The sequence below is a fragment of the Adiantum capillus-veneris genome, chromosome 21 (assembly GCF_014529385.1).
Source record: "Adiantum capillus-veneris isolate H3 chromosome 21, ASM1452938v2, whole genome shotgun sequence".
Classification (NCBI taxonomy): domain Eukaryota; kingdom Viridiplantae; phylum Streptophyta; class Polypodiopsida; order Polypodiales; family Pteridaceae; genus Adiantum; species Adiantum capillus-veneris.
Window position 1 is genome coordinate 88,933,434 of NC_140951.1, and position 14,094 is coordinate 88,947,527.

Consider the following 14,094-nt stretch of genomic DNA (forward strand, 5'->3'; position numbering starts at 1 on the left):
TACATGCGTTATGTCAAATGCGCTTGTCGATTTCTTGACCCTAAGGCTTCCCATGAATCAATCATTATCTATTTTGACCATTCTATATGGTATGCCCTCAACAACTTGGATCTCATGTTTCCTGACACTCCTTCTGCTCACTACCTCTCCCTTTTCTACTCTTGGCTTGGAGGCTAGGCCAAGGAACTTGTGTTAGCTCAAATGGATTTTATTTAATTTCGCTCCCTTATGCTCTCTCTTCTCAAAGAGCTAGCTGTAGAAAAACCCGGGCTTCCTTTGACTATGTATGGTAACTATCTTGGTATTAAAACTCTCCTTGGATTTCTAAAACCTAATACAAATGCAGAAGGTTCCCCTAATCTTAAAAGACCCAACTCTCTCATATCTCCCACTTCTTCGACACATCTTTTTTGACTCCAGCCTCCTCTTCTGCTGAGTGTTATGGAGGGAGAGGGAAAGCAAGAAGCATGATTAGAGGGAGAGGTAGAGGGTATCTTGTCAAACACTTGTTGGATTTGTAATGCAGGTACTGTGTAATGGGGTTGGCATAGAAGTAAATTTCGATGGATCTTAGATGCTTTCAATTTCCTTCTTTTCGATATTACGAAACATGTCACTGAAGGACTCATTTTGATATGTGACAAGCTCAAAAACATATGTGATATTAAAAGAAAAGATGTAAGGTGCTTCTCAAAAGTGGACATCCAACCTTTTTGGGTAATTGGTAACTCGTATGATGTCATCTTAAACCTTCCATCTGCCATTTATTCAGTATATACAGTTGATATTACCCAATGCTACAAAAATATCCCTCTAGTAGGTGAATATGGTCTCATAAATGTATTGAATTTTCTCATAGACTTCTCCATTAAAGCCAAAGAAGGGTTCTCTGGCCTGTCCTTTGTTAAGACAGCTAGGTGGGTAAAGAAAGTAAGCAAGACTTCCCCTCTTCACATGAATAATATGCAATTTCAAATAATCATTCAATGGGTTCCAAACCACTACTATGTTGTACTTGGTAATGGCTACTTTCGTCAAACACATAGCAATCCTATGGGATTCTCTTATTCTCCTGCTATGTGTAACCTTTATTTGCTATATCCTGAATATAAATGGATTATTAGGCATATTTCCCATGCAGATGGGCTATCTTTGCTTATAAAATGTAATCACACTTTTAGATTTATGGATGACATATTAAGTATCAATAATCCCAACTTTTAGATTTATGGTTGACATATTAAGTATCAATAATCCCAACTTTGCCCAGTAGGTGTTGGATATCTATCCTCCTTGTCTAGTGTTTGAACCCACCTTTCTAGAATAAGAAACTGTCAACGGTATTGCCTTCACTAAAACGCACTAAGTATTTGTCCATTGAACTGAATATTGACACTTACTATGTTGGTGACTTCTCCACTAGATGTTTTTGGAAACGAGATCACCTTTAGCTTACTACTCCTGAGTTTGTAGTGAAAAAGAGCAATAGGCCGTTAAAAATTGCTCTACCTACCTATTGAAGTACTCTTCATTTAAATAGTTGCTCATCCTCTAATGTATTTCAACCCTAGAAGAAATGGGGGTCCTTATTAGGAAGTTTCAAGCTAAAGACTTCCATAAAAGAGTTTTGATTTCTACGATAACGACAACTCTGAGTAAAAAAGATTGGCCTGGAGTCAAGTTTGATGTTGCATTACTTAGTCTTTTACTAAGGAAGCAGGCGCATATCTAATGAGCCTATTAGACTCATTAGTTATGATGCTTGGGTAAGGGTGGGTTCACACACACACACACACACACACACAATTACATGAGTCCTTTCATTTGACTCACCACTTAACACACACACACACACACACACAGACACACACACACACACACACACACACACACACACACACACACACACACACACACACACACACACACACACACACAAAATTACACGAGTCCTTTCATTTGACTCACCACTTAAATTGGATAAAAAAAAGCCTGGCTGTTGTTTTTCTTAAAAAAGACCCCTTCATCTACATCTCTATTAAACCGCCAATTACATGATCACACAAACAACTGTCACAGTAATAACATGTGTTTGAACGCTCGGCTAAAGGTAGGATACGAGTTGCCAAGACTACCCCATACTCACGGGTGCATGGTGTACTGTTAAAGTATCCTCTTAGGGGATGTTCATAACTACGATACAAAAAAATCTTATGGTGAGGTAGAAACTGGGCTAGCAAGTATAACCGCTCTAAAAACCCTTGCTTCAGTGAATGTTCTACGTAATAATATTGTGGCCCTAGGCCCATGGCTTCAGTTACCATCGCCACACGAATATTGTTCCTAAAATGCTCTAGACCTCAAAGGGTCACACACGTCACTCTGTCCTAATATGTCCACCACTTAGTTTGGGTAACAGATGTTCCTAATTGTGGAAATAGATGACGTTCATAACGGAGTAGTGTGGCTCTCCGAGTAAATTCACTTGACTAATGAAGATGTGTTGTTGCTATGGAAAAAACCTGTTCTTGAATATAAACCATAACATATAATGTGTATGATACACCTGATGACTGAGTAAGCTGGAGGTGTAAACTCCGTGGAAGTTACTCTAGACTACTATACACTCGGTTCTGTAAAAAACATGCCCGTCTTTTATAGACCCACTTTTGATTCCTGGACCAATTTGGAACTAGTACGGATTACCCAAACTAATTGACTTCTCTAAGTAGATTAACTCTCATCTTCGGGATCAGCGTATGTATACTCTAGTAATTTGCCCAAGTGGATAAGTTGTATGACACAAGCTCATCGGAGGTTTCAGTCTTATGGGTAACTGGTTGTATATGACCACCCAGGGCTAGGGGCAATAACTTGTAAAGAATAATGGACCGTGTATCGACCATGTGAAAGGATTACTTTCTTCTGCCATATTAAAAAAGGTCTATTTGGGATATTTTGTCTTTTCCTTGCATTTAACATAAATATATCTCTAGATTAAAATTATATGACATCTCAGTAGCGTTTAAGTTATTCCTCTGCATTGAGTTTTCTTGTTTCACGTCGCACGCTACCGCCTGTGTACTGGAGAGAGGGTTTGTAGGCAAAAAACTGTAGTGGGTGTGTCTCGATAAGGCCTCTATCCTCTGGATCTTAGGCTGAGGTTAATCTCTAAGAATGGGGCCCTTATTGGCGACCTTGATGGCGGGAAAACTTGTCCGACTCTGGGTCCTGTCTGCAACAGAGTTGCATCAGCATCTATAAAAACCTCTCAAGGTGAGTACTCTTACTCACTTAGCATTGTGCTCTGTAATTGTCTACGTGTGCGTTCAAAACTGTTGACTGTTGTGACTTCAACATGCCGAAAAAGACTGAGAAGGGGATTGTGGAGTCTTCTTCGTCTCCTAATCTACAGGTTAACGTAAATTTTTCTCTCTATTGAAGCTTTAAAAAAATACTGTGAGCCGGACTATTTGGCTAAGATGAAGGTGCTTGAAATTTGGTAAATTGTAATGTTTGAAAAACCGGTAATTAGACTTAGTTTTTGATAAACTTCTTGTTCTGGAAACTGGTTTTTGATGGTTTATTGGAAGAGATGGGAATTGTTCCTGTTGATAAGAGTTGCCAGGTCTCGAGATTAGTGTACTGTATGGTTTGTGAGTATTGGATGGCTTTATGACGCATGGAAGGTGGTGAGTCTCTATGGTTGATGATGTGTTTTGTGTAAAATAGCTAGTCAATAGGAAGTATGTGCTGGCGAATGAGATGTTGCATGTCTCTAAAAAGTGTCGGAAATACCCTTTAAATAAAAGACTTCAAGACATTGAGTAATGATGGTCTTATATGACTGATAAGATACTTGGGTAAGCTGTAATATTATTGGTTTGAGGTCCTCTAGGTAAGTAGATAGACCTTAGATCAAATTGTTGCTCAATTCACATGCCTGTATCTCTAAATCGTCTGAAATAATTGAATTCACTGTCATACTGAGTACTGGTTTCAAAATTGTTGCCTTATCTTCAAATGATTCGTAGTTATTGAGTAGCAACACATACCCTATGGTGGTAGTATATATATTTTTTGCAAACTTACTTGCTCTCTTTTACCTTATTATATCACATGCTTGTAAGATTGCTGACGGTTTTTTGTGGCTCGCCACATGTTCCGTTTATTGACTGATTACGGCTTGCCATGTTTTGGTTTGACCCTCAGCTCTACAATAAATTAAGCTTGCCATTATTTTCTCGTTTCTTTTTCTCACTCAAGTATATAGGGACAATTTTGCCTACCCGCTTGCCCGGATACAAGGAAAAGTTTTTATGGTGATGGTTTAAAAGGTTCTCGCTAATATAAGAAATTTCATCAACTTTTCTTTAGCTGGTCCTGGCTTGTTAGCCTTACTTCAACTTTTTCTCTGTCTACTTCTGAGCTGGCTCTGTGTAATGCTTTTTTACTTAAACTTGCATGGTGGGTGTGTTTTCAGAACGGTCGCTCTGAGGCATACACTATCAATACACATATATAGTCCTTTTTTACAAAAAAGACTTCGAATGTTACTTTTTTAATAAAATGAAAGGGTAGGATTGAGTAGTCTATGGTAATATGGTATAAAATGTAGTTTGTAACTGGCTTTGCTAAAAGTATGTCGGACATGACATAATGACAGAGGTATTTTTGATAATGGCAGTAAATATGATTGAACTGGCTCAAAAATTCATAAAATAGGCTCTGGTTTGTATTTTGAAAGTCGTGAAATACTTAGATGTTTTTTTTTGGGTTATCTCAGCTTTTAAATAACCAAAACTTTTTTTAAAGTAGGAACTTTACCAAAGGACTTCCTTTTCTATACTTCAAATTACAAAAATAGTTTTTTGGGGATATGATTATGTTCTACAGAAAATCTAAGCTCAATTTTTCAAGTCCCTCTAGGATGGTCTGCAGATCCTGGACCTTAATATATTGTTATGTTGCGGGTTGGTTTGGCTTCTGCGAATATAGTACTGATGCCTTTTGGGCTTTGAAAAGGAAACAAAATCAGGCTCTAACCTCTTACAGACATAGCCATGCTGGCCTTTATATATACAAGAGATGTGGTAGTCCTTAAAAAATTGATATCTGGCTCAAGCTTTCTTGTACTCCTATGGAGTAATATTCTCTCCAATCTGATTAAAGAAGAAGTTTTTTAAAGGTTAAAAATCCTTAAAACTAAGTTAGGCAACAGAAAATTTTATAAAATAAATCTGGAACTAACTAGATATATAGTAGCTCTATGGAAATTTCACGTTCCAATATCGGATTGGCAAAAAGCCAAGGACTCTTTTTCTGTTTTCAAAAGGAACAAAATAAATGTTGAGGACTGTTTGTTTTTTCATTGTGACATGGATAACAACTGGGATGCCCAGCATCACCTACGTACAGTCACGTGCTAACGAATTGTTTTCTTGCGGCTATGGGTGTAGGTGAGGGCTACCTTCATTGATTCAAGCATTCCGTCCTTAACTTGTGGCAGATCTCTTACCTTGAAGCAACATTACCCAGACTTTGGGACTACTGTTTCCCATGTTATATTTTGTTATCTTCATTACCTTGTACACAATTTAATTTCAATTGCAAATAAATTACTGTACAAATCCATTGTATTTTTCTAGAATTGTTGGTTTGTGAATAGGTAGTGTTCATTTGTGTGTATATATATATATATATATATATATATATATATATATATATATATATATATATATATATATATATATATATATATATATATATATATATATATATACATTTAGAACTGCTACACACACAATAAATGCAAAAGAGAGATTGACTTGGTTGTTGATCTCTCTTAGACAATAGTTCTGGTAATAAACGCCTATTACAGTATAATTTATTATACTCTAGTAGGCAGGGGTGCTATCACACAGTCTCAGTGGTTCCTTTTGACATGACTGGTGAAAGGTTGCTAGCACGACCAATCCACTCTATATTCAAGATTCTCGTTCTCACTTTCCTTTAATTACTATCATTTCACTAGTCATTACGTCTGTTTACCAGGTTATGGAAAAGCTCACTGCAAGAATTAAGGTCTGCTCTGACCTAGAGAAAAGAGCTCTGATTTCGGAGAAGTTACAACTTGCTAAAGAAATTGAAAGCACCTTTTCTAATATCTCTCCTGCATAGGGCTGTAAAACTCAAAAATATATAACCTATGTATAAGATCTTCAGATCTACTTAGCTCTTCCAAATTGCAGTAATCTAACTACTGTTATTGAAATCTTTGCAGATTGTTTCCCTTTCCCAAGGGCTCGCTCTTCATGTGGAACCCCTTTCCTTTGCTTCTCTAGTTGTGCTGAAATGTATACAAGATAGAAAAGCCTCTGCCTTAATTTTTGATGCTTTGAAGGAGTCTAGTATGTCTCTTGTCCAGCTTATTTCATTTGACCAATGGGTGAAGGTTCTTGCTCTCCTCGTTAAGAATAAATCTGATGGTATCAACCTTCTGCTGGAATTTACTTCTAATTTGGCTCGTCTTTCCAAAGCCCATATTCAGGACTTAGCATCATTCTCTTTTAAAGGCTCTGAACTATCCAATCTTCTTAGAAAATTTTGCGGGCTTAGTCCCATCTTTGTTACGGCTCCCTCTACTCCAATTGTCCCTCCACCTAACAACCTCTTTTGCTGAGATGCAGTTGCATTGGAAGATGTAAAATAATTTCAGAAGGACCTTTGTTCACTCAGTGAAGCTTCACTTTTGGATATGGTGCCGAAAGTCTCTAGGGCCTTTCCTTTTTTACCATCACGATAGATTGAAGTAGAATCCTTGGGGGTAGAGCACATGCCGTGGATGTTCCCAAATAAAGGGTTTCTTGCACCCATTTCTATGGAAACTTGGGTCTTCCTTGCCAACCTTGCCCCTGCCACTATTGAAGAATGAAAAATTAAAGTTCTTAAAGGGATTCAGCTCTTGGTTAAAGGAGATCTGATTAAAGCTCCATTCAATATGAGTTTCCTTGATGATAAAAAATGTAGTTCGAATACAGGTTTATATGCAAGAACCAAAGGTATGATGAACTTTAGTAAAAATAATGTTGATTACTACATTGAAACAGTGTGGAATGTGTTCAGACCTTACCTTAAGTGTGCATGCAGATTTTTAGACCCCAAAGTTGCGTGTGAGTCAAACATCTTTTGGTTTGACCATGCTATTTGGTACGCCCTCAACAATCTGCCTAGTATCTTTCCTGACAAAGCAGAAGAGTTTCACCTTTCCCTCTTTTGCTCATGGCTTGGTGGACAAGCTAAGGATCTGGTCTTAGCTCAAATCGCCTTTATTCAGTACAAAACGATTATGTGTGACACCCTCGAAGAGCTTGGTTCTGATGGATGTGGCACACAACTAACCACTTATGGAGGCTTTAAAGGAATCAAGAGCATGGTTGGGAAAATCAAGCCGAATATTGATGATGATGAAACTCAAGTTTCCAAACGCCCTAACACTCTTGTCTCTCCGTCTGCTTCTTACACCTCTTTCTTAACTCCCTCCTTGAGTGATTCTGTTTTTGGGAGAGGGAGAGGTAGAAGTTATGTTAGAGGACGGGGTAGAAACCTATCAATCAGAAACCTTTTGGATATATAATCTGCAGGTACGAAGGAACGCTTGTGGCAGACTTTACCTACCTCCGAAGGAAGAAATGTGTAACATGATAATTTCACATTGCTTGTTTACTAGCAAGATTTTGGATTTCTTTACTCCCCAAGCTATTTTTACAGAATGTTTTGGACATGTGTTTCGATCAAATCTGTTACTAAATGATGTGATGTTTGGATGGAAACACTTGCCACCTATCAAAAATCTTTTTTATTCAAATGATTTCCTCCATAATGAAGTGATTCCTATCTGCTCTTGTCACCTATTTCCGAAGTTTTGTAAGAATTTCACTAACTTTGGATTACATGTTTGTACTTCTAACTTAGAAATCATATCTGATCCTCCTGTAAGGAGCCTCTTAAGTAAAGCCTTGAATCATATTCCTCCTTTTCCACTAATTATATAATTCTCAGATTGCCTTATTGGCTCTACTTGAATGCCTAGCCGACTTGGCCTTAAAACTCCAACTGGAGGTGGATGTTCACATTCTACTTACCTCAACACTCAAAGAAATTTTCTAGAAAAAGATCAGTCTTATGCCGCAAGTATGGCTAAGTATTGATACTACCTGGCTTATGCCTAAAATTATGACCTCTATTTCTGACGTTAAGGAGAAATGGTTCATTATTGGCTTGGATAAAGCCTGAAATACTGCTTCCTTTATATGTAAAACATTAGCATTTGAGTCTGCCTATTCAAGACTCAATAGTAAGGATTTTCTTAAACTTGAGACCTCTCCACTTAGTACGGCTACACTATTAAATAAGGAATTATCAGGACTTGGTTATTGTCCTAACTCTCTGAAAATTCCTGTACTCTTCCCAACTTATAAAACTCATAAGCATAAATTTGGATGGATTTCTGACGTATCCAATAGCCTGTTTTCTTGTGTTACGAATGACATCACCTACTGCTTAAATTTTATTTTGCTAGAAATTGAAGCAATCTGTGCCATCAAGCGTAATGATCTCAAACAATTTAGAAATATAGATTATTGCCCATTTTGGGTTATTAAAAATGCAGCTGAGGTTTCTATCAACCTCCCAGAAAACATTTTCTCTATCTTTACGGCAGACATAACACAATGTTATGAGCTTATCCCTTTAAAAGGACCGTATGGGCTTTTTGATACTTTATCTATTCTTATAAAGATAGCCTTTTCTCACAGAAAGAAACTAGGGTATACATGTATCTCACTAAAGATGAATAAAGGTTGGGTTGAAAAGTCTAATAAGTCTACACCTTTCATCTTTAAAGAGGATGATTTGTATAAATATATCTTTTGGCTCCTTAATAACTTCTGTATCCAAGTAGGTGATACCTGCTACAAACAAATTTTAGGGATCCCAATGGGATTTTCATGCTCTCCGATTATGTGTAATCTCTATCTTTGTCACTTCAAAATACCAATGGCTCTTAAAAATATTAAGTAACCCTACTAGTGCTTCGTTACTCACACACTTTGAACTTTCTTTTAGATTTATGGATGACCTGTGTAGCCTTAACAATCCCTTGTTCGAGGTTAATCTTAAAGATATATATCCACCTTGTCTTAATATTGAACCTACGTTCTTTGATAGAGTACTATGGCATGATAAATGGGGTCATTTCTAGGACTCATTTCTTGAATATTGAGTTTACTCTGACTCCCCCATTCTTGGGTAATTTTTATACTCGCTTCTTTTGGAAAAGAGAAAAGGTCAAGCTTGTATCCTCAGAATTTACAAAAAGGAAAAGCAATAGACCCTTCAAGAATTCTCTACACACCTGTCTAGGAATGCTTTTTCTCGTAATGTATGCCTCGTCAGACAATTTTATAGCATATGAAGAAATCAATACTTTGATTACCAAGTTCATTAATAATAGGTTTTCTAGAAAGGACCTCGTTGCGTGTATCTGAAATTCTTTACAAAAACACAATTGGACTTGCCTTAAGTTTGACTTACAGAATTTGATAAGTCTCTTTAAATGAGAATAAATTTAACTGCAGCATCAAATGTCTCAAATTAATAAAAACGCTTCTTGAGGTAGTAGGCCCCTATTCTATGGGGTCCACTACTTCATAGAATATGGTGCATGGGAATGGGTGGGCGCGTACACACACACACACACACACACACACACACACACACACACACACACACACACACACACACACACACACACACACACACACACACACACACACACACACACACACAAAATTACATGAGTCCTTTCACTTGACTCACCACCTAAATTGGACAAAAAAAAGCCTGATTGTTGTTTTTCTTAAAAATGACCTCTTCATCTACATCTCTATTAAACCGCCCATTACATGATCACACAAATAGCTGTCACAATAATAACATGTGTTTGGACGCTTGGCTAAAGGTAGGATACGAGTCGCAAGACTACCCCATACTCCCGGGTGCGTGGTGTACTATTAAAGTATCCTCTTAGGGGATGTCTATAACTACAATACAAAAAAATCTTATGGTGAGGTAGAAACTGGGCTAGCAAGTATAACCGCTCTGAAAACCCTTGCTTCAGTGAATGTTCTACATAATAATATTGTGGCCCTGCGCCCATGGCTTCAGTTACCATCGCCACACGGATATTGTTCCTAAAATGCTCTCGACCCCAAAGGGTCACACGCGTCACTCAGTCCTGATATGTCCACCACTTAGTTTGGGTAACAGATGTTCCTAATTGCGAAAATAGATGACCTAACGAAGTAGTGTGGATCTCTGAGTAGATTCACTTGACTGATGAAGATGTGCTGTTGCTATGGCAAAAACCTGTTCTTGAATATAAGCCATAACATATAATGTGTATGATACACCTGATGACTGAGTAATCTGGAGGTGTAAACTCCGTGGAAGTTACTCTAGACTAATACTATACACTCGGTTCTGTAAAAAAGACGCCCGTCTTATATAGACCCACTTTTGATTCCTGGACCAATTTGGAACTAGTACGGATTACTCAAACTAATTGACTTATCTAAGTAGATTAACTCTCATCTTCGGGATTGGTGTATGTATACTCTAGTAATTTGCCCAAGTGGATAAGCTGTATGACATAAGCTCATTGGAGGTTTCGGTCTTATGGGTAACTGGTTGTGTATGACCACCCAGGGCTAGTAACTCGTAAATAATAATGGACCGTGTATCGACCATGTGAAAGGATTACTTTCTTCTGCCATATTAAAAAAGGCGTATTTGTCTTGTCCTTGCATTTAACATAAATATATCTCTACATTAAAATTATACGACATCATAGTAGTGTTTAAGTTATTCCTCTGCATTGAGTTTTGTTGTTTCAGGTCGCATGCACCGTCTTTGTACTGGAGAGAGGGTTTGCAGGAAAATACTGTAGTGGGTGTGTCTCGATAAGGCCTGTATCCTCCGGATCTTGGGCTGAGTATAATCCTTGAGAATGGGGCCCTTATTGGCGACCTTGATGGCGGGAAAACTTGTCCGACTCTGGGTCCTATCTGCAACAACAGAGTTCCATCAGTATCTATAAAAAACTCTCAAGGTGAGTACTCTTACTCACTTAGCATTGTGCTCTGTAATCATCTGCGTGTGCATTCAAAACTGTTGACTGCTATGACTTCAACATGTCGAAAAAGACTGAGAAGGGGATTGTGGAGTCTTCTTCGTCTCCTAATCTACAGGTTGACATAAAACTTTTTCTCTATTGAAGCTTTATAAAAATACTGTGAGCCGGACTGTTTGGCTAAGATGATGGTGCTTGAAATTTGGTAAATTGTAATGTTTGAAAAACCAGTAATTAGACTTAGTTTTTGATAAACTTCTTGTTCTGGAAATGGATTTTTGCTGGTTTATTGGAAGAGATGGGAATTATTCCTGTTGATAAGAGTTGTTAGGTCTCGAGATTAGCATACTGTATGGTTTGTGAGTATTGGATGGCTTTATGACGGATGGAAGGTGGTGAGTCTCTATGGCTGATGATGTTGTTTTCCGTAAAATAGCTACTCAATAGGATGTATGTGCTGGTGAATGAGATACTGCATGTCTCTGAAAAGTGTCGGAAATACCCTTTAAATAAAAGACTTCAAGACGTTGAGCTGTGATGGTCTTATATGACTGATAAGATACTTGGGTAAGCTGTAATACTATTGGTTTGAGGTATTTTGGGTAAGTAGACAAACCTTAGATCAAATTGTTGCTCAATTCACGAGCTGGTATCTCTAAATCGTCTGAGATAATTGAATTCACTGTCATACTGAGTACTGGTTTCAGAATTGCTACCTTATCTTCAAATGATTCGTAGTTATTGAGTAGCATCACATACCCTATTGCGGTAGTATATATAATTTTTTGCAAATTTACTTGCTCTCTTTTACCTTATTACATCACATACTTGTAAGATTGCTGACGGTTTTTTGTGGCTCGCCACATGTTCAGTTTATTGATTGATTACGGCTTGCCGTGTTTTGGTTTGACCCTCGGCTATACAATAAATTAAGCTTGCCATTATTTGCTCGTTTCTTTTTCTCACTCGAGTATATAGGAACAGTTTTGACTACCCACTTTCCGCGGATACAAGGAAAAGTTTTTATGGTGATGGTTTAAAAGGTTCTCGCTAATATAAGAAATCTCATCAACTCTTTTTTAGCTGGTCTTGGCTTGTTAGACTTACTTCAACTTTTTCTCTGTCTACTTCTGAGCTGGCTCTATGTAATGATTTTTTACTTAAACTTGCCTGGCCGGTGTGTTTTCAGAATGGTCGCTCTGAGGCATACACTATCAATACACATATATAGTCCTTTTTCACAAAAAAGACTTCGATTGTTACTTTTTTTAATAAAATGAAAGGGTAGGATTGAGTAGTCTATGGTAATATGGTATAAAATGTAGTTTGTAGTTGGCTTTGCTAAAAGTATGTCGGACATGACATAATGACGGAGGTATTTTTGATAGTGGCAGTAAATATGACTGAACCGGCTCAAAATTCATAAAATAGGCTCTGGTTTGTATTTTGAAAGTCGTGAAATACTTAGATGTTTTTTTTTGGGTTATCTCAGCTTTTAAATAACTAAAATTTTTTGTAAAATAGGAACTTTACCAAAGGACTTCCTTTTCTATACTTCAAATTACAAAAATAGTTTTTTGGGGATATGATTATGTTCTAAAGAAAATCCAAGCTCAATTTTTCAAATCCCTCTAGGATGGTTTGCAGATCTTGGACCTTAATATATTGTTGTGTTGCTGGTTGGTTTGGCTTCCGTGAATATACTACTGATGCCTTTTGGGCTTTGAAAAGGAAACAAAATCAGGCTCTAACCTCTTACATACATAGCCATGCTGGCCTTTATATATACAAGAGATGTGGTAGTCCTTAAAAAATTGATATCTGGCTCAAGCTTTCTTGTGCGTACTCCTATGGAGTAATATTCTCTCGAATCTGATTAGAGAAGAAGTTTTTTCAGGTTAAAACTCCTTAAAACTAAGGTTAGGCAATGGAAAATTTTATAAAATAAATATGGAACTAACTAGATATATAGTTGCTCTGTGGAAATTTCACGTTCCAATATCGGATTGGCAAAAAGCCAAGGACTCTTTTTATGTTTTCAAAAGGAACAAAATACATGTTGAGAAATGTTTGTTTTTTCATTGTGACATGGATAACAACTGGGATGCCCAGCATCCCCTACGTACAGTCACGTGCTAACGAATTGTTTTCTTGTGGCTATGGGTGCAGGTGAGGGGTACCTTCTTTGATTAAAACATTCTGTTCTTAACTTGTTGCGGATCTCTTACCCTGAAGCAACATTACCCAGAATTTGGGACTACTGTTTCCCATGTTATATTTTGTTATCTTTATTACCTTGTATAAAATTTATTTTCAACTGCAAATAAATTATTTACAAATCCATTGTTTTTTCTAGAATTGTTGGTCTGTGAACAAGAGTGTTCGTTTGCGTATATATATAGATTTAGAACTGCAACACACACACACACACACACACACACACACACACACACACACACACACACACACACACACACACACACACACACACACACACACACACACACACACACACACGGATAGTTCTGGCATGTTGCTATTTCCTTGGTATAATTTGCTGGGACTGTTGGCCGGGGGTGCCCTTAGAGTATAACGGCCTTGAATTCACTAGGTAATTTTTTTTTTATAGTAGGTGGTACTTTAATGGGATCTAACCCTTGGTTGTTTATTGGGTTAAGTGAGGTGGACGCATTGGCTTGCTATATCCTTTGTATAATTGGCTAGGTTTGGAAACCGTAGGTGAATAATGGCTTGAATTCACTAAAGGATATTAGAGGGTGGTACATTAATGGTACCTAACCCTTGTAGTTAAAAAGGGGTTATGATCATTTGGCGGGTTTCTTGGCTCTGTAAACCCTGTCATTTTCTGCTTAACTTCATGGTGGCTCCCTCCTGACAGGCCT